Raw genomic sequence first — 24,676 nt, 5'->3', positions numbered from 1 at the left:
AAAGTAATATTTTTGTAAGAGTAAGAAATATTGAGGAGGATTGTTTTAGCTTTGTAGTGATTGTACTTTACATCGCTTTATCAATGCACAAAAAAGTTATAAAAACAAACTGAAATATTGTTTCCAAGTCTATTTATAAAAGCCTTTTATGAAATTTTTTTATATCAAATATTCCAGATTTATAGGCTCATAAAATTATTGTTATGAAAATGAAATACAGATCAACAACAAACCTAGGGCTCAGCAAACGTTCAGAGTATGACATAGCAGAACGGTAGAACCTCAGCACATTTGCTATTACGCAATCTAGACAGAAACCGGTAGCCACTCCCAAATTGATTCATTATACCAACTACCTAACTGTATATGTAGAATTGAAAGCATTAGCTCTGGCTACTATGCTTTTGAAATGCACAAAATGCCATTTATTTGCGTTGCAATTAAGTAGCTTGGCTATCTATCACAAACAACTCAAGAAAACATGTTTTCAACTCTTAATGAAATTTTTGCCATAAAATTTGGCCAATATCTTATAATTGAATTATATAACATCTATTATAGATGTTATATAACCCAATAATAAGATATTGGCCACATTTTCTGGTACAATAATAATAATACATTAGTTACTTATTTGGCTTCAGCTGTTAGCCAAACCTAAAAAAACAGCAACCTATATGGGCTAGGGGCGCTTATCGGATCCAATCATTAGTATTTACAAGTTTGGATTAAACCAAACAATGTTCTTCTGTTTTTTAGGTGTGAGCTGTCATCACAAACTTGGAGAATGATTAAGCTAGGCTCCTTTTTAACTTCCCAACCTTTCATAAGTTTCATTATCTTTTTAGACAGCCGTTGCCTGTTCAATTAGAACTCCTGGCATTCAAACTGTGGTTCATTGTTCAATTCTCAAATAAGCTCCTATGGTTGGCCAGATCTACATCAACCCCTGAAATGTTATGTTAGCCAATGTTCTCCGCTAATAACTGTTACTTGTTATTGCTATAATAGTTCAAACAGATTGTGTTGGCACAAGATTGTCCTATCATACGGTAGTTTTCAATTATTATCATGTATGTTTTAATAGGAGTTGCATAATTTCCAATTAGGGATTTTAAATGTTTTTCAATTTGATGAATCCAAACATCTATGTTTAGATTGATTGTGATTAGAAATAATCACTCCAGAGCAACGAGCTATGGGGATCAGTGAATGTCCAATTTGGCGCAGCAGACCCTCAATGCAAGAGTAATTACGTAATACCTATGGAGTGTCTCCAGCTGGACAAAGGATGAGAGAAATTAACAGCAAATGACGCAGCAAAAGTGTAGCAGTGCCCGGCTTTGATAGAGACACACTAATTAAGGCAATGCCATTTCACTGTCAATCTGAACTTTGACGTTCTTACTTACTCCAATGCTTTTAGTAAAAGGCTTTCAATAAATTTTAAAGATGTTGTATTTACTCAGATATCATATATATTAAACTGAAAAAGAAAAGATTTAACAAAAGTTTTTACTGCTGCCCAATGTAGCAGTGTTTTTAAACTACTGTCATTGAAAATCAGTTAGCCATGATGGATTAAGCATGCCGATAGCTTGTGAACTGTATACTGTTTTAAAGCATTGCAGAAAGCCCTGCAGTCTTAAAATAAATTTCATAGACATACCAGATAGGTGAGCCTTCCAGAAAGCATTTAAAAAGCATTAAAAGACACCTATATGCTTCAAATATATTTTTTTCTAAAGCATTTTATGCACTATGCATATATTGTTTTTTAAATTTGTGCTCAAATTCATCCCCGCTTTCATCATTGCCTTTTGAACTAATGATTTGGCAAGTCTCTTGCAGTTGTTGTTTTAAAAATATAATGATATATTGTATATATATATATATATATATATTATTGTGCACGTGGTAGCGTATAAATTAAAACCATCAAAAATTTACAAATCCTGTAGTGAAGTTTATCTTATCTTGAAATTATCAGTGTGGCACTCCTTTGTCTGCGCATGCTAAGGTGAGGCCGGGTTCAGACCTGGGGACAGCTGCGTAATCTCGACTCATTATTTATCCAACAGCTGGAAAGCAAACAAATTGTGTAGCTGCGTATGGGCATAAAATTAATTTAATTGCGCAAATGACGACATTTCTTTCTGTAGGACATAATAGTCGCGCACTCTGAGCTTGTAGTCCATGAGCGATCGCTTGCATAACAGGTACTCTGTCACGCGTGTCTTAGATGCCATATTGGTTTGAACCAGGCCTAAGTAAGGCTGTAAATCTACCTCATTCCATCTCGTTACAGTCAGGCTTTTAGCTTTAGTTTCTGATTTAGACAAACAAGGATAGGCTAAAACTCTATTTAAGAAATAGGACAGATAGTGGAGGTAGCAGGTATGTGTGCTTATGCTTTAGCTCTGGCTTACCATGTACCTTGGGGATTACATTGAACTAAAGAATTTGTGGTTGTCACTCATCCAAAGTAACAAAAAATTAGGACTTTTATTAGAAGCCCGAATGATTGTAGCCTAACATTTATTTCATGTTCATGTTTTTAACGCAGTCATTCTGACTTTATATATGTGTTAGTCGTATAACAACTGAAAAGCAGAAAATCAAAGAAGAGAAAGGCTGTTATGAATGCTTAGATATAAAGTTATAGGGAGCAAAAAATATGCAGGTACAAAAACTCACCTGACCGCGCAGGCCAAGACAACATATGTAGTTTTAAAAGCTGAAGATAACTGTAGAAATGTCAAGTGATTTGCAAGAATTGAGAGTCGCTATCCTTGGTAATGTTTCCGTAGATATGGATTACAGAAAAATGTTGTCTTGCTAACTGGTTGCTAGATGCATGCTTTACATTAAAGCTTCGAGGTCGCGAATGATAAGTTTTTCAACTTTTTAAAGATTTCAAGGGATTCAAAAATGTACAGCAACTGTTTCAATAATATGGTTTACAGAAGGATGTTTAAGAACTGAATAGTGAAATGGTATATACAGTCAAACATGGATAACTCGAACTTCAAAGGACCGAGCAAAAGTGTTCGAATTATCAGAGCATTCAAGTTATCAGAGTACTGTCACAAGTCCATATATTTACTTATTTATTAGTAGATACATGTACATATACAAACTATAATATAAATCAAAAGCACAAATGGTTTGTTTCAAATTAAATGCTTCTAATGTAAAGTTTAAAACGTTTTCATGAAAAAGTATAGAGATTTTTCTATCACTTGAGATTGGTTTGTTGTTTGAGGTGATGTTATTGCCAGGACGTTTTTCAGATTGACATTGGCAAAACTTGATCGTTGTTGAAATGCTCAAAAGAAAAGACATTTTTTTCTTTTGGAGTTTTACCCACGATCAATTTTGCCGTTTTTTCTTGAAGTTTATGCAGATTACCTTACTTTACCTGGGATTTGTTAAGAGCAACACTCCGAAGCAGTTCAATTAGAAGTTTTACGAGGTTTTACGGTACATTCTATATCACTCACGCTTTTTTAATAGATACTTTTTGAATGTACACACGTATTCTGTGTTTAGGTCAAACGATGAATAGTTTTTTGTAGCTCAGACAACGTATACGTTTAATTACAACATTTTTTAAGACGTTTTGAACATTCAACATTCCGACGTTGATTCAACACGGAATCAACGTCGGAAAACTATTCATCACGGGCTAGCCGAGTCACGCACTCAAGGATTTTCGCCACGCACATACAAAACAACATGCGATTTTTGTTTTGTATGTGCGTGGCGAAAATTCTTGCGCGTGTGACCCGGCTAGCCCGTGCTATTCATCGTATCGCAGTATAAATCAAATTTCACCAAACTTTTAGAAAAGTCATTGACAAAAATATTTTGCCGATGGTGGTATAAACGACGCTTATGAATTACGAAAAGATGAAGTTTACCTCTATGGCTTTGAATAGGCCGTTTCGGTAGCTGTTGGGCAAAAAACAGTTCGAATTAACAGTGTTGAGTTCGAGTTATCTATAGCAATTTATCATTACGTGGGAACGGACCAAAGAAACTGTTCAAATTAACCATGTTTTCGAGCTATCCGTGGCCGAGTTATCCATGTTTGACTGTAATTTATATTGTAATATTCATACAAAAATTATTTCCGTACCATATGCTTATCAAAGCTTCCATTGCAAGGCAAAAGTTACAGTAGTTCATTTTTCAGTATAGAAATTTAGGACGAAAAATGGATGTAAAATGAGCAACATTGTATAATGCTAGAACTACATGTAGCATCAGCTTTGCTAACAAGGCTTTGTGAAGGATATTAGATACGCATGACATGAGAAAAATCTTTTACCATGGATGTTTATATTATTGAATGATATTATTAATATTCCCAGTTGCAGATATTACTTAAGAGAAAATGACTATTTTGCCATAAGCTTAGCTTTTGAACATCTTTTTGATTGGCTAATCAACCATGATACAGATACATGCAAAATAATTAAGCTCTCTGTATACACATTAATATGGTAGTTAGCAACAAATTTGTGTGTAGCATTAGCAAAATCAATGACTAAAATTTGCTTTATAGTTTTCCAGTGTGCTGCAGGACCCTTTTTGTCTTTTGTGAGCTTTAGCTTTCAGAGCCAGACATTACCCAGTTCAAGAACTGAAGGTCATAATCTAGTAGCTAGCATTATTTAACCATCCATTTGTATATAGCTGAGGGTATGGCATTATGTAATAGCATGGCTGGGGATTGTTTAGTTCAGGCTAATCCCATCGGCCACTGTCAACACCTAGCTGGCACTTGTTACACGCATTACTCATGCTTCTTTGTCTAATGGTGCGTGTACACTGGCCGATTTTGTCACCCATTTTGTCGAGCACAGACCAATTTGATGAGTCGGTGTCGGCATCGGTAGGTGTGAGCAGAGAGATCGGTGTTGGTGCTGATTTGAAAGTCGGTGTCCGGTGAATCCCAGCAGCTCATCAGCCAATCATAAGCTAGGAGCCTCTGATTAAATGAGCCTAAGCTTTAATGGCAGTTCTAAGTTTATGAAACGAAAGGGCTAGGTTTAATGAGAGGCTAGGAGACTGTCATTAAACTTACCCTAGTGCTCTTTCTGATAGTGAGCTTTTATTTAAATTAGTTAAAAGTGAATAGCCAGTTGTATGACTACTACTAGTACTACTACTAGTTCAACTACATGTACTACTTTAAATGAATTTTCCGGCCCTTACTTGGCACGATCTAAATTATTTCATACAGAAATAAATTGAGTGTGATTTTATTCAAGGTTTTATTAGCGAAGGAAATTTACTAGCCGAGGAGCGTACGGCCATTCGCTCTGTCTACTAAGTGAGCGTTGCGCCCTTATATACAATAAAATTGCCCGTTCCGGCTAACGGAACCGAGTAGGAACACCAGGTAACAATGTTTAAATGGCCAATAATTAGGCCCGCTAGTGCGTTGATATGACAACATAAACGACGACAATTGATAGCCTAACGAGTAACAAGGCTATAATAAAAAAGAAAACACATATAATAAAATATTTATAGACATAAAATATATACAAACATATAATTACATATAATACAGACTGTCAGAGCTCCCGCAGCTGATCCTGCCATCAACAAAATCTAATTGTCATCGGAAGATTCCATTCGGCATTCAGTAGTTGCTTCTAGCGATAGTAGTAGGAGCAGTAGTAATAGTGTAGTACTAGTATATAATTTTCCACATCAAATGCGTTGATTTTTATGTGTACTCATCTTTGCGTGGTTGGGTGAAGGTCAGAACGGCGAAGCGCTGTGATTGGCTGTTGGTACCGAAAAAAATGGTTCGATCGTTGCAATGTAAAGGGGAGTCGGTGTCGGCACCCATACGTGAAATGTCTGAGGTACCGGTCTGAGTCAGAGTATTGGCACCTAATCGAAGTCGGTCCTGGCCAGTGTAAACACACCATAACTTGTGATGTACTGTCTAACTGGTCTTGGTCAACATGAATGCATGCTCACCATCAATTGTCTTTTTTTCTGTAGATTCTGCAATCGTGTTTCGTAATGATGCTATGATGCCTGACTTGCTTTTGGTTGCAGGTATGTACTGACAAGATAAAACAGTGAGACGCTTTTTTCAATTTTATTTTCAGGGTTTAATTATATGATCTATAATTTTGATAACAACTGTGACTTAGTCTTTAGCTGAACGCCCTCTTTTCTTGTTATTTTGTTACTGTTACTCATGCCAACAAGAAATTTAAAAATCATATTGTTTTAACTAATTATAATAGGAAAGGGTGGAGTACTATTTAAGATAGCGTTTTTCTGTAGACCCACATTACAAAAATCATAATTAGCAATCAATATAGCTCTGGTCATGACATTAAAATTAACATTTTTGTGGTTTAGTGTCATGCTTAGCCTCTGAACATTGATTTCAATGTTTTCCAATGTTTCTAACTTGAAAGTTTTGAACTCTTGAGATTACACCATACTGACCCTCTTATAAAGCTTAACCCTGTCTATAACAAATATGATTTCATCTAGTTCTTAATAGCCTAGCCGAATAACCTTACCCACACTGTGTAATACTGTCCTGATTGTATTGTGGCTGATTTTTGTTAGTACAAATTAGGGTTTGGCACTAGCAGTGAAACTCACTGAAAATTCATGGGGTTATCTTCTCTCAAATCTTGTAATTAGAAAGTTTGAGTATTTTTATCTTGTTGGCTAGAATTTAGACTGCTGCGTGTGAGATTTGGTGCTTGAATTATTTGAACAGAATGGATTAATGCTGGGTTTACTGGGACTGAAATATGTGTGATATTCAACAACCAGGCTTGCTACGAACTAATGCAACTATGGAAATAATTATAATTGCATTTCAATATCATGATGACTAAGCTGGTGTCTTGTAATAATTTAGGTTGTACACATAAAACACCATAGATATAGCATGTTTCAGTCAGTTCTACTAGTACAATTAAATATGACATGGAGTCGTGTAGTGTTTTTATAATTTTAGTCTCCATTCTTATTATTGGAGATTCTGACGCTTGTCGCCAATGTTTTTGTAGTTCTACCTGCAAAATGATAAAAAGTTATTTTCACCTGTAAAATTACAATTTAAGTATATATATTGAACAATACTTAAATTGTTCTATGTACTCGAAAAAGAGATAGAGATAAGGTTTGAGTGATCAAAAAAGATATATGTGTATGCAGGGACAAGAACACTCCAGATAACCTAATCGCAAACCAAGAAAACCTCTGTAGTCATAAAAGCCGAAGAAACTGTAGAAATGTCAAGCGATTGGCAGTAGTCGAGAGTTGCTATAATTCATAATGCTTTGGTAGATATGAATTACTAAATAATTTTTCAGCAAGCTTAGCTTTTGAACCATGATACAGATACATGCAAAATAATTAAGCTCTCTGTATACACATTAATATGCTAGTTAGCAACAAATTTGTGTGTAGCATTAGCAAAATCAATGACTAAATTTGCTTGATAGTTCTCCAATGTGCTGTGGGACACCTTTTGTATCTTGCAAGCTTTAGCTTTCAGAGCCAGACATTACCCAGTTCAAGAACTGAAGGTCATAATCTAGTAGCTAGCATTATTTAAACATCCATTTGTGTATAGCTGAGTGTATGGCATTATGTAATAGCGTGGCTGGTGATTGTTTAGTTCAGAGAAATGGCTAATCCCATCAGCCACTGTCAACACCTCGCTGGCACTTGTTTACATGCGTTACTCGTGTGTCTTTGTCTAACTTGTGATGTACTGACTAACTTATCTTGGTCAACATGAATGCATGCTCACCATCAATTGTCTTTTTTTTCTGTAGATTCTGCAATCGTGTTTTGTAATGATGCTATGATGCCTGACTTGCTTTTGGTTGCAGGTATGTACTGACAAGATAAAACAGTGACTCCTTTTTCAATTTTATTTTCAGGGTTTAATTATATGGTCTATAATTTTGATAACAACTGTGTCTTAGTCTTTAGCTGAACGCCCTCTTTTCTTGTTATTTTGTTACTGTTACTCATGCCAACAAGAAATTTAAAAATCATATTGTTTTAACTAATTATAATAGGATAGGGTGGAGTACTATTTAAGATAGCTTTTTCTGTAGACCCACATAACAAAAATCATAATTAGCAATCAATATAGTTCTGGTCATGACATTAAAACGAAAATTTTTGTGGTTTAGTGTCATGCTTAGCCTCTGAATACTGATTTCAATGTTTTCAAATGTTTCCAACTTGAAAGTTTTGAACTCTTGAGATTACACCATACTGACCCTCTTATAAAGCTAAACCCTGTATATAACAATTATGATTTCATCTAGTTTTTAATAGCCTAGCCGACTAACCTTACCCACACTGTGTATTACTGTTCTCATGGTATTTTGGTTGACTTTTGTTAGTAAAAAGTAGTATTATACTCACTGGAAATTCGGGAATTATCTTCTCTCAAATCTTGATAATTAAAAGTTTGAGTATTTTTATCTTGTTGGCTAGAATTTTGACTGCTGAGTTTGAGATTTGGCACAAGAACTCTTTGAGCAGAATGTATAAGTGCTGGGTTTACTCCACTTGAAAGATGTGCAATATTCAGCAACTATGCTTGCTATGGACTAATGCAACTCGGGAAATAATTATAGTTGCATTTAAATATCACGCTGACTATGCTGGTGTCATGTATTAAGTTAGGTTTTACACAAAAAAACACCGGAGATGTAGCATGTTTCAGTCAGTTCAACTTGTTCAATTAAAATGACATAGAATGGTGTAGTGTTTTTATAATTTTAGTCTCCAATCTTCTGATTTGAGATTATCACGCTTGTTGTCAATGTTTTTGTAGTTGTACCTGCAAAACAAAAGAAAATTATTTTTCATTTGTTTTTACAATTTAGGTATAAGGAACAATACTAACCAAAACAGTAAATAATGCAGTATCTCATCAATGTTAGCCCTCTGAACCCTCACAGCTGGTATTACGGAATTGCGTAGGCTGTGGCAGAAACCTTAATGGCGGAATACAGGCTTCCATATGGTTCTGTTTACAAAATATGTTTTTAAGCAACAGCAAAAACTAATAAAATTAATTTTTTCGCAGGATGTTAGATTCTGAATTTCACTTCCATTTGTAACATTTTTCACTTATCTTTATCTACTTCTTTCATTATAATAACACATTTTATTAGAATGATATCGCGAAACAATCAATATGACTCATTCGTTGGTAGGTCATAAATGACTGTGATACAAATGTGGAATTTTATGATAATAAATATAAATTTCCAGTATATTTTGAGTCATGAAAGGATGATGAGTGTGCTATGGATGAATATTATCTGTAAATGTTTAATGAGTGTTTAAAATCGTGCGAACTTTTATAGTTTTAGCCCGAATAATGGTGACATACTGTTTTTTTCTGTTTGATGACATCTGCTGTAGGTTGTCCGACGTTTTGTACTGCTGTTTCACCAAATATCATTGCATTGTTAGCACGTTTAGCTATATTTGGTAAATAATTAATAACTTCGGATTGCTGGACATATTGTCTAGGTTTACTGACACGCATTGATTAGATCGAGCAAGGATCAACGGGTTAAAACTCGGTTTCGTATCATGGATTTTTACAAGTTTGTATTTATATTTAACAACTATGATATTATCTTACATGTATTTACATAGCATTGTCTAATTTATTTGAAAATTAGAGCTTTAACTAGCAAATGTGGTTGCTGTCTAATGACACAGGCTTGGGTAATATATCATACCAAGGGTTAGCACAAAGCCATTTGCATAGCTATTCATTCATAACATCTCATGTATTGCTTTTCATTTGACCAGTACTTTATGTATTTCTATATCAAATTCATTGACATACAAACTGGTGGTGACTCACGGTTCTTTCATCTATATAGGCCTGGGCGGTCATCAAGGTCCTCTTCCTTGCATTGTCTTCCGGAAGATTTTGGCGATGAGTAGATCATAAATGTCAGTTGAACGCTTCTTCCCTGTCATTAGACACGTACCCAACCTAATTTTGAACAGCTGGTAAGTCATCATTGACTACTTGACTTGATGGGCTTTGTACTTAATGACCTCCCATATACTCTCAACACATTAGTCATAACTTATAATAAACTTTCATGGGTAGCACAATCGTAAATGATACAGAATTTGAAGCGAACACGAGTCAATACACAAACCGGCTATAGGAAATCAATTGATTCTTCAGAAGATTGCGTCAGTCTACCCCAAACCTTCAAAATAAATATATTGATATATATATATATATATATAACAATAACCAATAAACAGATTTAAGAATTCAAGCAATTTATGTTTACACAAATTCTGTACTATTCACTATCTCACTACCCACTTTCGCCTTGAAATTCTAGAAAATTAGAGATGCGAGCTTGCAAGGTGGTTTTTGATGTATCACTAAATGCCCAAAGATGCGAAAGGCCAGTTACGGAAACTACATCACTCGGTTTTCCCGTCAGGTCTGCTTCAGATTTGTTTTAAAAAGGTTGGCTGAAAATGAGAGTATAAGCAAATCGAGAAGTTTCCAGCCAGGAAGAGATGATTTAAAAATTAAAATGAAGAAAAAATAGAATTAGCTCTAATATAAGATCAGAACGTTTTTTCAAGAATTTTTTATTAAGCTGAATTCAGTTATATTAAATTTATACTTTAAGTTTGTTTATGCGATGCCACAAAAGTGTAGCGTACCAAGCGTGTTGCATCAGGTCTCTCTCTCACAATCATTAGTGCTATGATTCTCTGAAAGGTAAGAACTCCATACGGTATGCTACTGTATGGACTGCTGCATACTGCCACTACTCAAAATTATGTTGTACATAATACTGCTACATTTTAATGCAGACCATAACCTTTACATAGGTATTTGTAGCCTTGGGGGCATGGGTATAGAGCATGAATAGATAAAATCATGTATTTTTTCATTGTAATATCTCTTATTGGTAGTTTTTTAGAGGATGGCAACACAATAATTTATCTTTAGTTAATTTATATAAAAAACATTTTTGCGTTAGGACTTTAAGAAAATTAACTTGCGAGCTTTTGTCCCAGAATGCATTTTGCTCTCATATCAGACATGACTGTACAGTAGGCGCTGCTAAAATGAGATGATCAGTTCTAGGAACGTTTACATGATAAGGATTTTTCATTATAAGAATGTTAACATACATGTAAATTGTCTAAACCATTTCAGGACCTTTCCAAACTCGCTCATGTGAGAATCCGACTTAAATTCTTTTGAATGTATTGGCGGTGCCTTAACTGTATTATTGGTTTTCATCGACAACTTTTCATGATCAACCTCATTGGTTTAATAGACCATGATTGTGGTAATTTAACAATAATTTGATGAAGAGCGCATAGTTTGACGCGACAGCGACTTACAACAATTGACTAAGAAAAAATAGTTTCACTATAAAAAAGCGATAGTACCTTTTCGTCATCTATTCGTTCTTAAGAGCTCAAGATTGCAACTCCAACTCGTGACATTCAGATACACCGACCAATAGCCTTAAAGTATTTATCAACAATTGCACTGCTATATGTACCTATTCTCTGTTCCGTTGTCACTTCAGACAAATTATCACAAGAGTCAGAATGTCATGGAAATTGTATGTATTATATGTATAATGCTTTATGTACAGTGTTGGGAAAAAATCTTTGTCTGCCTGTTTAAGTAAGTGTAGCACTGCAATAAATTCATCATAATTTGAAATATTTTGCACCGCATACATAAAACCCTGTATCAAAACAATTCTAATGAGCTGAAAAATAGAAATAACTAGATTTTAAAATTGCCAAATATCTTCTATTGTATCAACCGATCTATTGAATCAATCTTCTATTGTATGTACTAATTCACACTGCATACCAGAAAATATGTCATCGCAAATTTCGTTATTATCTCTTCTTTAATTATTTTCTAAATTGAAAATAACAGTCTTGTACTGTTATGGGCCCAGAAAAAAGCCATTGGGGTTGTTTTGCATTTTAATATTTTATCTGGTAGCCTTTGCAGACTATAACCATTCTGCAGCCTTAGGCATGCTGTGAACAAGCCTCACGAGCGCTTGAGTGTTCATAATCTGAAACCAGCAATCATGTTGGACAGCTGGTTTTTTCAAACGCCTTGATCGTGGTAGATCTTTGGTGGTTTGATGCTGCATTCATTTCTTTACCACTTAATTTTCTTTAGATTGAAATACTCTAAGCTTCTTCACTATTTTTCTATTGCTCAGATTGCCCATCGTATGCAGGCTAATGATGAGGTCGTTGACACATTTCTTATCCATGGTTGATGTTGATGCTGGTATGAATTCTGGGATCTCTAGCTGTTCCTCTTTTAACAAGCAAAACTGTAAACCTTTGCTGCACATGCTGTCCAACAGGATCTTTATTGTTGTGATAATATTCCACTTGAAAATTAACAATGTCATATTGCGTTTGAAAATGAGTTAATAAGCACTGATTCACATTGATTGGCCTATAAACGATTATTGATCCCTGATTAACCGTAATTTTATTACTGATGGTGTCAACAAGATCTAATGTTAATTTACTTTTAAATGATGCATGGTTTGTCAGGGTTTAATCCCTCTACATGACTACTACAACAAATTTACCTAAAATGGGCAGTGAGGTTTGAGGTGGACAAATACTTTTTGACACCGCGGTATGTCGCTTTCTTTTCTCGCAGGTGTGGCGAGACAGACTAACACTCAAATCAAACTTTAGAACTCGCCCGATGATACACTTTAAGTTATATGGAGTTTTTTACGCGGTACGAAGCAAAAACTTCACAAAATTGCCCGACTTTTTCTAGAATTTATGCTATAGGAGGTATACGTTATAGGAGCATCTACTTTACTCTAAAAGACCATGTGAGTTTGTGAGGTACAAATATCATGTTTAAAGTGTGCAATAGCTCCCATGTAGGATACTTTTGCTCCCTCATCATTAATTGAACTTGAAAGTTTATTGTGTATTATCTAATTTTTATCACTTTTAGCCTTGCTTGTCCTCTAGCGCAAAGCCGACCTATTGCTCCTAGATGTGACTCTGGCACTTATGGAATAAAAGTGCAAGCTGAGTTATCAGTAAAGATTTTGACAGAACTGTTCATGAAGTGAGTGTGAGAGTGCTTTAATTTCAATGCTGTAGTTTATCCCATTTTCTTTCCACTTAACATGGAATGTTTGATTAGTACGATATTTTAGGCAGTTTGGGGCCGCTTGTTTTTGGGACAATGTTTAATTATGGCTGCTGATGTACTGGCGGTTAAGACATTTGAAAAGCTGATAATGGTGTTTTTATAAAACCCCGACAACAAATTCAGAGTAATTTTTTGCTTTGTAGCATATTTGACTCAATAGAACAAGTGTTATCGCTGAAGCATTCTCTTAAGGTGAAAACAAATTAGGCGATAATTAGAGCGATATTGCGTTAGAGCTAATCTGCGTTAAAATTCACTCAGCGTGTTCATGCAGAGCGATAAAGCTAGAATTTCTCTACACAACTTTATTGCTAACGAGATGCATTTCGATTGGTTAGTTCTTACCAGAATGTAATTTTACGGCAGGTAATAATTTCTTACCGATGTTCAACAACGTACATCAGCTCCAATTTTCTATTTTGTTACGAAACATCTTCAGAACGAACACTCAATTGTTCATGAATTTAATAATAGCACTCCCAGTTCTGTCCATCATAACAAAATTAAAAAAAAACGAGTTGAAAACCAACATCCGGAGTCAATCGTTGCGCCGGTTGACCATCTTGAGAATGGTAAATATTTAATATATTAAATATGAGAAACCACTACAAAATAAAATATGTATAAAAAATTGTAAAAACAATACAGCTAAAAATACAAGAATCGTTTTTCTTTTGTCTTCTTGTAGTGTAGGCAGTGTACACTCTTTGAAAGGGAGATAGGTTTAATAACAAATGTGGAGGTTGTTTATGTTGTAGCCTAGACGACGACATTTTGACTGGCCTAAATTTATCAACAACTCCGAAAAAACTAATGATACGGATTTTTATTGGCAGTTTGTGAGCGTGCCCATTATATCATTTTGCTAGTAAATCGCTCGAGTGTGTTTATGCACACACCAGCGATATCTTCGCCCTCATGACGCTTGCAATAAAATCGCCTAGTGTGTTTGGACCTTAAAAGCTCCTTGCTATATTTTCACAAAAGGTGAATATACCTAAACCTATACATATACTGATAAGGTAACTTACTTCCTCAAATAGAGTTGGCGTTCATTAAAAAGATGGCGCTCGATTTTCAAAGCAATCTCCTGATGTGGTCCCAAATAGCGGTGCCAATCAAATCAAGGTGCATTCAAATATAGGTTTAACGGTAGCTCACTTTCAACATTTTTTCCAATACCAAATTGAAGGTGGTCATAGACTCTGTGCATAAAGTCCTCATCAACTTATTTTTTTATACAATGTAAAAATCTTTGTTCTTTTGTAGAAGTTGTTTAATCTAGAAAACGAAGATGAGCTCACCACGCAGAACTATTGTTCTTTAATCATGTTCTCACAGAACTAATCATATTGGCCTACAAGTGTTTTGAAAAACTGAAGGGTAAGTTGATGAGTCCTCTACTTTTTGTAGTCCTAATCTTCTGATAATTAAATTGGGCTTTGATGACTAAAGTGAGCTCTGGAGACTGCAGTCATTACATTGGGTAGTTGGCTACACTAAAATACTATAGCACTGACAATCCGCAAAAACAGTAAAACAATAGTTATGAAGCAAAATAACCATGTATGGAGTGGCATGTACAATTGATATTTAAATTGTACAAATACTAATATTAAATCAAAATATTAAAATATTAACCATTTTTAAAGATTGAATGTATTTCTTAATGAGTGTAGCCTGGGTTTTCCGAATGGAAAAAGTATAAAACACAATCAGATTTTGGTCTAGTCCATTAACTGAGTGCGTACAACAGGCTGCGCAGTGCAGCTCAGCACAATGTACGCTTATAACCAAGAGCAATGCGCTAAAAAATATTTGTACAAAACATTTCTTATTAGTGAGTAGGCAATTAGTTAGCCGGTCATATGTGTACCTAATAGGAAAAAACCAATCGCCATCCTGCATCTAACTAATAGAAAACATGTTAACAGCCAACAGCGACCAATGTTTTTTGAGAATCATTATTTTTGTTTTTACAGTTTATTATTGCAATAAACAGCTGTGTTAGACCTTTACAGCTACCAAGGTTTTAGAAATGGGCAATAAATAAACCTTTGGAAAATGGACTACTGATTGCTACCTATTGTATCAGCAAAAGAGGATGAGAACCTGACCAAGCTCATACTGCAACACACTTTTTTTAGATTTTCTGTCGGTAACATTAGGCGTAAAACTTTCTGCTGATTAATGTGTATGTTAAAAAACTCTGATAGGCGGTGTGGTTCATAAATAGGGTCATCTTAATCTGAGGGCACACTTCATTGGTGAAAATTAGGTCTTTATTAAGAGCCATCACATGTAGGACAAATTAATGTACCAAAGTCTGTTCTATTCTAATAAAAAGTGTATTACGTTATTCAATAGAAAAATGATATGGTAATTATGCTACTACTACCAGGCACAATAGCCTTTTAGCTTTTACTTTGAAACAATTTTTATTTACCCTTTATGGCCACAATGTTTGCGCTTTAATTCTGGAATTGTCTGTTTGTGTAATAATGTTCTATCTACCAATCTTTCATACAAATAAAAGTGTCCTCAAGAACCCTGGCCATCATTTTTAGCTGTTTTTTTATGAAATCTAGAGGCATTTGAAACGTTCTCTCTTCCAACAGCGTCAATAATTTTTTAACCTTGTCTTAGCATTTTACAACATATTGAAGGGTAAAGTAACAATTTGTTCAAAACTTCATGAACTTGTAGTATGGCTCATACTCTGTTTTTTTTACACTAAGCCTGCTTATAAAAATGCTGATGAAATGCAGTTGCATTTAAGTTCTGCATAAATTGTCTAAATTGTTTTTTTATCACGGCTTCATTAACAAATTAAAGACTTGGCAAATTTTGATCTTGCAGCCATTTTTCCTAATTGTGCACACAGTATGATGCTCAATTACAACAAGGCATGAAGTAAATGTAATACGAAGCAGTTTTTGCACTGATTTCTTATGTCTTATTTTTATGTTGAAGCTGTTTCAGTGTGAACTCTTAAACTACCAATAGTACAGCTCGTTTGGCAATGTGTTTCTGTATGGCCAAGTGCTGCATGATGCGGCTTTAGCAAGCTTTTGTACAAATTGTTTCCGATTACTGATTAGTTAGTAAATTATCTTATTACATGTATACCTGATTGAAAAAAGCTATTATTTGCATATGTTGAGCAAATAAGAATGCGTTTACAACCTGAGCATAGTTTTGCTTTGCAAAAACTTGTTTTATGAAATCTTCTTACTGATGACCAGTAATTTCAGAAGCAATACAGCCATAAATGGTTACTAACTTCAGATCTATAGACTGAGCAACTTTATTGAGCAATAGTACTAATGAGAGTAATTATGTTCATCAGATTAGTTAACATGTAAACTAATAATATTCATAAATCATCCGACTAGAGTTTTGTGCTTACCTCACAGTAATTTCAAAATGGACGAAAAGTGGTCCCTCTCACTCGGCAACTCGTTTGTAATATTTTTGGGGGCATGAACTAACATAAAAACCTATGCTGACAAACTTGCTATAAAAATATTGTTAATAAACAATTGGGGTGTAAAGTTATAACCATTTATACACTCTTTTAGAAATTAAGTTTCACGAAACACTTATGTCGCGGTAGAGAGATCCATTTGGTAGTAAAGGAGTTGAAGTTATCAGCAGGTAGATCATATGGGTTGCGGTCACAGAAAACATGGTTAAGTCGCAAATCACGAAGTTGAGTTATTCGACTTTGAAGTTGCACCAACTGAACTTATAATATTGGTAACAAATTTTGTAACCTGTAGGTCTGGACCAATCAAATAATGATCTTTCTGAATCTGAAGTCAGTTTAGCCAATAAAAGTATTTTACCATCGAAAAAAACTTAAAACCGTTGCTATGCTAAACAAGAAGTACTGAAAAATGGTGTCCGCTAAAAATAATTGTTTCTTTCTTGCCGATTTTAAAGGTAACTTTGACATTTTGGATGCTTGTAATGAGTACTTTGGTATTCTAACTGATGTCAAAAGCAGTGAAAGTAAAGGGAGTTGTGGTGATATTTTCCTAACGATTCTTACAAGATTACTACAATATTTAATAATAAGAATAATTATTCAATTTTTATAAAATTATAATCAGATTTAGTTATGAGAATAATTATTCGAGTTTGCAAGGTCGAAGTATATAGTGACCGATGGTGTGCAATATGTTACTGTTGTTAATTTTCTAAAGATTTGGTTGATGATTTGGGTGTGCCCAATATCGCGATACAATCAAGCTGTTTTTAATATCTGCAAAAATAAGTAATACACTTGCTTATAAATATACAGCTATTTCTTTGACAACCAGCTAAAATCTGTTTAGATTTTTAAATTCAGCATAGTTTTTTGGATCCAAGTACAGAAATCTAGATAAATATCACAATATCTTGATATTGGTTGCTATGTCGTTTTGAAATGTAAACAAAACTTTACATTGGTTTTCGTTTCTCAAACTTTAATACCAGTTTTCTTGGAACTATGTTTTTGCACTAATGGTAAACGTGCTTCAGTTTTTTGACCATATAATCTGCTGCAATTAGGCTAGAATCAAAATTGTGTTTGCTAAATCTTGTAATCCCGACTTACCATGAATTCTGTGATCATGACACATATTAATAGTTAATGCACTGTTTGGAACTTATAGTGCTATTGTAGAACTACAATAAAAATATGTCATCACTAACAGAAATTAACTACCAGTTTTGATTTTGTATAGGTGTCTTGTTTTCTATTACAGATTTTAATGTGTTTGCAGGACAAAATGAAGCAACTGCAAGAGGTTTATTATATAATTTATTTCAAATTATGTTCTTATGATAGAACTTTCCGTAACAAACTTTCATTTGGCTAATACTTGTATCCATTTTTGACTAAAATAAGTCGAACCAATTTGTTTCACTCCTACTACCTGCCCTAAATTGGTGCAAATGGTCATCAGAAATGTGCTTTCTTTGCGCTGCTAAAATGGCCCATTAAATGTACTTTAATTTGATGAAAACTCAAATATTGGTTAATTATTGGCCTTTCCAAAATACCGTAAAATACTCATCTGATTTGCATGTACGACTTAGCTGCCCAAGTTGTCAATGCATGGTACTGGAGCTTGTTATCATTTTGCTTGTTGAAGGTTGACTTGCAACAAAATTTCATTACGGTTATTTGGTATCAAAAGATTCACCATGGTTTACTCTGCTGTGTTGTGTGTGCAAAATATGGAGAACTGTGATTACAAGCTCTTAAAAGCTAAAAAAGAAACAGTTAATCTCCGCGATCCCGAAACCGCCGTAGATTGGAATCAATTCATTTCTCTGACATAGTAAAATGATTTGGTTATTGTTTTGACACGTGATCTTCTCACATGAATTGTAAGTTCCGTAAAAGGCTCAATATAAAACTTCTTGTAGCACTAATTTATGACATAAACTTTGGGTTTCGCCAAAGAGCTCTTACCAAATATAGATGCTCGCTAGTTTACAATTTTGTTTTGGGTTGATCTAATCGTCTAGTCGCAATCTGATCATGTGACCCATGCTTCCTGCCAAACAGCGCGCATAATTTCCGCAGCATTTTTTGACTATCACAGGTGACCAACAGACTTGTCATGCTTATCAGATGATGATATGCATTCCTTCGAGCTAAGGTTAAAAATTAAACCGTTTTTTACGGTAGGTTTTGAGATATCAGTGCTCAAAGTGACATCAATACAGTGATGAGGAAACAGATGCTTGAGGACAATAGACATCGTTTCATTGAATGCATGAAGTGTAATTGTGAAAATATTTGAATGAATGAGGTTGCATGAAAGTGTAAACAGAAGCCATCTTGTTGAGCTACGTTCCATTTGACCCTTGTTTGGAACGGGATTCTAATCTTCGGCAATTTCGTGATGGCGGCGATTAACTTTTCGCTTTTGAGCTTTTAAGAGCATGTTATCACATTTCTACATATATTGCACATGCAACACAACAGAGTAAGACATGGTGAATCTTTTGATACCAAATAACTGTAGCGTGAATTTTGTTGCAAGTCAACCTTTAAGCATTAGTAATCTTTTAGAAAAATGACAAGATTTTCTTTTGGAAACATACCTTTCAAGCAACAACGGCATGCGAGTGCCACTGTACGTAATTTTGATTAATATTCTTAAACTTCATAATCATTCTTAGTATTGACTAAGTATTATTGCATGTTTATAGTTGTCATGTTCTTGCATTCTGGTTGCCTGTCCACTGATGATAGCACTTGTACAGACTATATGTAAGCATAGTGTCTGGGATAGGAACTGAAACTCACAGTTAAAACCTATGGTGACCAGCTCTAAACTTTACTTTGCAATAATATCTAAAAGCCAAGTCCAGATCAGGGTCAGACTACTGACTATCAATTTTACGAATGAGTAATTGCTTTTGAAATACCACTTCAATATTTGAAGTCCTTTTTTTTAATAGAATATGAATAAGTTTTTACATTGCTTAACTCGCGTTCTTCTATTGCCTACAAATCACAATGGTGACAAATATCAAAGCTGGGATTGAGAGTCATAAGCTAAAATATCAGATGCACTTCTGCTTGCTCAGTTTTTTCCTTTTTTTGCAGCAAGCAATGAGCTTTCAAATTGATTAGCTATGAAAAGAGTTTAATTTAAATCGGAAAATCATTCATTCAAAAAATGTGATATTTCTATTTTGTTATTACTAATTGCAGGGTGTTGCTATAACATGTTCTGCACCCACTCTGGTGCTAGACAAGTTATCTAAAGAATTGGCGATTCAAGGTTACAAAAGCTTACATATTTGGGGAGGTTTCTGGTCAGAGGAGAGCGGACAAAGGAACTTAGTGAAGGTAAATTAGAGTGTCAAAACACCAAAATATTGAGTGACATAGAATGAACCTTGGTGAAAAACAATATTTTTTTAGATGTATTTTACAAATATTGAGATGAAAAATTTTGTGCTAGTCCGAAAATTTCAATAATATGTATTTGGACGATGTATCTAATAGTATGCAACAAGATATAGCTTTTTTTAACTCTGAATGACACTCGTATTGCTTAACTTGCATTTTTGTACCATTTACAATCTCTGTTTGTGAGAAATGTACCTTTTGTTCCAAATCCTGTTCGGCCTGTCATAGCTGTTTTTTGCAGTCACCATTCAATTTTCGGGATTAACGGGGACCAGGGTCTTTTGTGGACAGTGAAAACCCACAAAATAAAAAGTAATGTTTTTAAGTATATACATTAATAAGCCAAACTTTAAGGCCCAAACACTTGCATTGTTTCATAAGCATAATGTATTTGTTTCCTATGTGAAAAGTAAACTTAAGTTCCTTTCATTGACTTTTAGGCCATATTCTAACTTAAATCCAAGTATTTTAACTCAAATTATGAAATTTTTGTAGTATGGGCATAGGTCAGATTTTTATCTGGTTGGAATAGCTGTACAGCAAATTTTGCTATAATGTACATGTATACCTATTATAACGCAAATTCCTCTCAATGTAAATAATCTATGTAAAGCTTTTGTTTGACCAACATAAGTAATGCCATATAGGGTAAAGTGTCAAGTTGGTGAAAGTTCCCAAAATTATTAACAAAATTTTCATAGTTGTCCTTAAAAATATCGCTTACATTCTTGCCAAACTTGAGCAATGATGAGATGCATAGGGTTCGCTATTATAGATACCAATACATTGTTAAACTAGTTTGTCATTAGAGATTGTCATTTTTGTCAAAAATATGTAAAATGATTCGCCTCGCAAGAAATCAGAAATATTTGAAGGGGATCTATCAGTGAAAGCTTTGGAGTGTTAATACAGACGGTTTCCTACTTACGAACTTTAGAGTTACACAACGGTACATACGAACAGGTCTGCGCGTATATTCATCGATAATACCGACGGTATTACCGACTTATTAGCGGCAGAAAGAGGCGCTACATAGAAGCATCACCTAGCATCCACCTTCCTCTGCCCAGTTCGTTGCAGGGCATTAGTGTGTGAACGTATCTCCAGTGCGTAAAGAACTTTTTTATAATTCCTGTATGTATTGTAAAGGAGTTTGCCGACCTTTACTTGGCACGATCTAGACTAATAAATAAAAAGAAGAGAGTGTGTGTAGTTTCATTCAGCTTTTTTATTTGCGAAGGAAATTTCACTATTCGAGGAGCGTACATCTATCTGCTCTGCTCAAATAAATGAGAGCGCTCCGTTATATTCAGTAATATCAACTGTTCCGTCCTAACGGCAAACGGTGAGAACACCGGCTAACAAGGTGAATAAATAGGATCGCTAGCGAGTTGGTATGACAACAATAAAAGTGACGATAAATGATAGTGTTATAACATGATATCAGATATAACAATAGCATAACGAGTGAAACAACGGTATAATAAAAGGACGACACATAAAAAAGGACAACAAAGATAAGTTCTAGCATAACGATTAAAACAACGATATAATAAAAAAGGACAACACATACGATCAATAAGAAATGCTGTGTCATGGCCCGGCGTCCACCACAGTATTCTCTCCATTTTATTAAAAAGTTTTTTCAGTACAAACCAATTTACAGGTTACTTATACAAGCCTTAAACATACTAATATAAACCTTCAATATACTTATATACATGTAGGCCTTAAGCATAAGGTATAATACAAAATATAGCACTGAAGCAACTTACGACCAAATTCACTGTACAAACAATTGTTCGGAACGTAACTCGTTCGTAGGTTGGAGACCGTCTGTATACCAAGCTGAATGTCATGATATCTAGTCTCATCAAAATCTATCTTGCTCCCAAGCTCTTCCTGACGATGGATAAATGATAAGTCATACAGACACTGATTTTACTTTGTTAGCTAGCCGCAACAAGTATCAGCCTGTCTTTTGTGGCTTTTATTCACCTCACCTTCTGTTTGATCTCCAAATTCATGTTTACTACCTTCAAAACTGAATGTTTTTTAATTGTCAAATCAGTTGATATGAGCATCAGAGTTAAATTTTTTGCTGACCTAGAATTTATTTTGGTCATCTCAAATAGTCTACGAAGATGAACTGTTATAAACAAGTGCATTTGCACAGACATGCTAATGGCAAAGAGTAGCTTTATCATATAAGCAGAGACTAAATGGTGTAAACAAAAGCTGAAAATCTGTTTTAATAGAAACTTCTAAACTATTTAAAGAATTTCAATAATGTCTATATAATTAATGATTAATGTATAATCCTAAATATTTAGGATTTGTTTGGAGTGCACGAGAGGACAACTCTGCTTTGCAGAGTAACCTGGCAGTAACCCTATGCTTAATTTGTACATGTATGCATTGCAGTGAAAGGCATATTCATACACACCAACCTTACAGTGTTAAAGGCCAACTGAATGAAAAGGGACTTTTATACAATTCATAGTCAATCTGTGCATGGAAAAAATTGACCGTGTAGACAGTTAGGAATTTTACTCAGCTCAAGATTTTGAATCAACTTGGCTTGTACCAACAAATACCCTGGCAGTGTAGAGTGCTGTAAAAGATTATCAGTTGCAATAATTATGCATTCAAATATTGCAAATTATTACAAGGTTAATTAGCATAGTTTTTGTAGTGTCAGTCTAGCAAGGTAAATGTTGCAAGTTCAAATCCAGCGGGATGCAATATTTTTCCATTATCCAACAGTGGCTTTATATGGACAGACACGGTTCTCATCACAGTACAGGCTGAATGTGTAAAGTTTTGTAGATTTTGGTGCATTTTGCTTAAAAATAAGAGGAATGGTAACGCTGTAATTATTAGTTTGTAAAATAAAGCTTTTCTTAACCCAACTATTCATTACATTTTATATTTAAAAGATACCATTCTTACCTAATAGTTTGACAAAAAAGCTTTAGCTTAAAAGAAAGCATTAATGATAATGTTTGTTGTTTTTTACTTTTATTGAGTTAACTTGTGTTAACAACATCGAAACAAGAATTTTTTAAGGCTTACTAGGTTTTTTTTTTTTAGGCATAACATCAACATAGTGAGAACTGCAATCTCTTTAGGGCAAACATAATTATGCAGAGTTTCAGTAGGAAAGCATCTTCTGTGCGACCTACATTTAGTACAGCCACCAATATAGCTAGCTGCAAAAGCCTACTCTTCAAGTTTCTGGCCAATCTCCTAAGCGTTCTAAAACAACATGATGGAGCACACTTTTTAGTCAGTATTGTTTTAAAGCTGGTTTGATATCTTGGGAAAGTCTGTAAAATGAGTAGTGTTCAACATTCTCCTAATTTTTAACTATACTAACAGGTTAATAACTGGTTTCTTTGCAGGTAGAGCAGCATATTTACCAGTGGAGGCAAAGTGGTCTAGATTACCTAACCTTCAAACAACAAGTTGATGTTCAATTTCCAAAAAGGCATCAAGTGACTGGAATGACATCCAACCTTAAAGTTCTTTCTGTAGCTGGGCGTGTCTACAATCAACAAAGTTCTCTTGCGAATCGCTTCTAAGATCTCTAGCTAAAATCATATTTTAAACGTTGTGCAGAGCCATTAGTTACAGCTACCACAACTTCACACATTATACTCGAGGTGCCAGGAGATGGTCGCACAATTTGCAAGACAATTATAGAGCTCAGTGTTTTGAAGCTCTACAGCTTTATTTGACAGAAATAAAATAGTCCACTTTTGTTGATAAATGTTTTATGGTATTCTTGTGAATGCTTTGATTTTTAATCTTTTGGTAATGTAACAGCTGTTTGGCCTGCTTTTGATAGGTTGCTCCATTTGCACTAAAGACTTTTAGATTCATACAAACTCATTGTGTTTTAAGAATATTTTATTTGTCACCGTTGCACTCACTTGAGCAATTTGTTTGACGTACTTATATTGAGCTTTCCTTTTCTGTAAACTCAACTCCTTGACGGGGTTGCTTAAAGAGTCAATTTTTTTCCTTTTGAGTAAGTTTGGGCTTTTTTTAAAGAAATATGCTGACCAATGTTGATAAATGCGAGTTAGATATACATGCATGCAATCTGCACAGCGTGTTCAATGTTACTGCATGGTTTCATCAAAAGCTCTTATCTGAAACCTTTTATAATCCAAAGGGCCCCACATATGCTATATTTCCCAGTTTTGCCTCAGTAGCAATGAATTGACTAAATCAAATTTTATAAGTAATAAATGTGGCCACAGGTATGCAAATCTCCCATGTTTGACATTTATGTTTTAAAAATTGGGTGTCTCTGACTCTACAAGGCATATTTGGTAGCATGAATACATGCACTGTTTTAATTAATATACGTTTTAAAAGTTTTCTATTTGACAACTAGGATGGTTTCAATACCAATTACTTGATGTCAATACCATCCTAGCGTTTATTGCAACTTATTACAACTTTTTTTAAATGGACAAAGT

General features: G+C 34.5%; 1 long non-coding RNA gene across 3 annotated transcripts; it reads left to right on the top strand.

Moving 5' to 3' along the window:
* The first annotated feature begins 2,259 nt into the window (after positions 1-2,259).
* On the top strand, positions 2,260-24,463 carry LOC137388740 (uncharacterized). 3 transcript variants are annotated; one of them, XR_010978012.1, is made up of 8 exons: positions 2,260-2,397; positions 6,028-6,084; positions 7,839-7,895; positions 9,927-10,059; positions 13,078-13,177; positions 14,534-14,647; positions 19,986-20,123; positions 23,591-24,463. It is a non-coding gene; the product is annotated as an uncharacterized lncRNA (long non-coding RNA). The 3 variants fall into 3 exon arrangements; XR_010978010.1 differs by having other exon boundaries at positions 13,061-13,177; XR_010978011.1 differs by lacking the exon at positions 7,839-7,895 and having other exon boundaries at positions 13,061-13,177.
* Positions 24,464-24,676: the final 213 nt, after the last annotated feature.

This window comes from Watersipora subatra, chromosome 2 (assembly GCF_963576615.1).
Source record: "Watersipora subatra chromosome 2, tzWatSuba1.1, whole genome shotgun sequence".
In the NCBI taxonomy this organism is placed as follows: domain Eukaryota; kingdom Metazoa; phylum Bryozoa; class Gymnolaemata; order Cheilostomatida; family Watersiporidae; genus Watersipora; species Watersipora subatra.
This window is presented reverse-complemented; position numbering and strand designations above follow the sequence as displayed.